Genomic DNA, 1950 nt, shown 5'->3' on the forward strand with positions numbered 1-1950 from the left:
AAGCAAAAGTGGCGTGCCGGGCCGTAAAGTGTGGCGAGGGCGGGGCGCAGGCGGGACTCAATCGCGGGGGAGGAGCCTAAGGCGGAGTCAGCGCACGCGCAAACCCTGGATCAGGAGGCTGCGACCGTCCGGGCGAACGCTGAAGGAGGCCTGGCGTTACTAACCGGAAGGCTAGAACCGGAAGCCTCGTACTCCGTGAACCCTACATCTGCACTCTGCCGAGCATACATTTCACAAGTCTAAACAAGGATGTGTACACCATTCAACACACATGTGATATGGTTATACAATCTCCCTCTGCTGTCTACACGCACGTCCCACTCACATTCAATAGGAGCAAAAAGCGAGTTCCGAGGGTGCATCGTCTGAGGCCCTGGAGGGAGAGAGGATACGAAGTCCCGGAGCCCCACGGCCCGTGTGAGCCCTTCCACCCCACGGTTGGGGCCGAGATTGAAGCCGTCTGCAGGTGCCTCTAGTTATTTATGAATGACTCCTCGCCCACCCAGCTGCTCCTGGGGCTCAGGTGGAACTCAGAGCGAGTGAGGAATGTGCCCAAGTTCCAGTGTTGGTATTTGGTGGAGCTGGGACGAGGAATAGGCAGAAGTGGGAGGAGCTAGTGCGGGCCTCTCGGCTGACCACTTCCAGATTGGAGTTCCTCTCCACACACACACAAACACACAACCCTCACCCCCCTTCTTCCACAAACGGGGCCTGGGGCAGAGGTCGTGAGCTGCAGCTCAGACTCCAACCAGGGCTAGCTTGGCCGCCAACTCTGTATGGTCTAGACCAAACCTCTAGTGCTCTTTGTGCCTCAGTTTCTACAAGTCTGGGGAGAGGCTCCTCTAACCTGTTCAGCCTGAGCTTTTGGCCTCTGCCCTGAGGCACTCTAAAACTAAAAGGCAACCAGGTCTATTCTGGATCCAAGCCTTTAGGGAAGCTATTCTCACAACCAACTTGAGACATAAACTCATACCTCATTTTACAGGTGAATAAATGAGGCCCAGAGAGGTAGGTCTTGTGGTCCTACTGGTAGTAAGGCCAATAAGCAAGGACAAGCAGAATAGGGAAACTGAGACAGTTAAAACAGCTGTTTGCAGCCATCTAGAAAATCTACATACCAAGTAGTTTGCAGCCATCTAGTATATCTTATCTTCCCTCAGCCAGGGAAGAATAAATGGTTTCCACTTCTCCCCAACCAGAGGGTAAATAGCTTAAATCACCCCTACTCAGGGAGACAGATAGCAGAAATCCAATTAGTGACATTTGCCAACCACACCCTTGGACATAAAGCTGATATTCTATTGAGATCCTCCCCTAAACACCTGCACCTCCCCCTCCTTTCCCTCAAGGCATGCAATTCATAAACTCCAGCAGTGTTTCTCAACCTTCCTAATGTCGCTACCCTTTAACACAGTTCCTCATGTTGTGGTGACCCCCAACCATAAAATTATTTTCGTTGCTACTTCATAACTGTAATTTTGCTAGTGTTATGTCTTAGGCAACCCCTGTGAAAGGGTCGTTTGACCCCCAAAGGGTTCTTGACCCACAGGTTGAGAACCGCTGCCTAGGGGACCCCAGGAGGCTTGCAATCAGGGCAGCAATGGAAAGTAGTTCATCCCTCGAGAACCCCCTGAGCATGTCTCCAAGGAACACTTTAACTTCTTTGTGAGCCAAAGGAGACCAGCTTTGGCTCATTTCCCCAGCCCTTCTTTGTTTAATTGTCCCCAGCTTTAATATACGTCCTCTAAATTTCACCTGGACTCCTGTTGTGATACTTTTCCTGCACGAAGTCAGGAACCCACACACTACCAGTTGGATCTAGGCTCAGGGCCAGGTCCCCTTTCAGGTAACAGTAGAACCCAAGTTCTTTCTTTTGCATTGCCCCTTGAAGATTTGTAGCAGGGAAGAGAGTAATAATACTAAATTCTCTAATTGATTTAGTAGGAGTAT

Source organism: Molossus molossus, unplaced genomic scaffold (assembly GCF_014108415.1).
Source record: "Molossus molossus isolate mMolMol1 unplaced genomic scaffold, mMolMol1.p scaffold_m16_p_21, whole genome shotgun sequence".
Classification (NCBI taxonomy): Eukaryota; Metazoa; Chordata; class Mammalia; order Chiroptera; family Molossidae; genus Molossus; species Molossus molossus.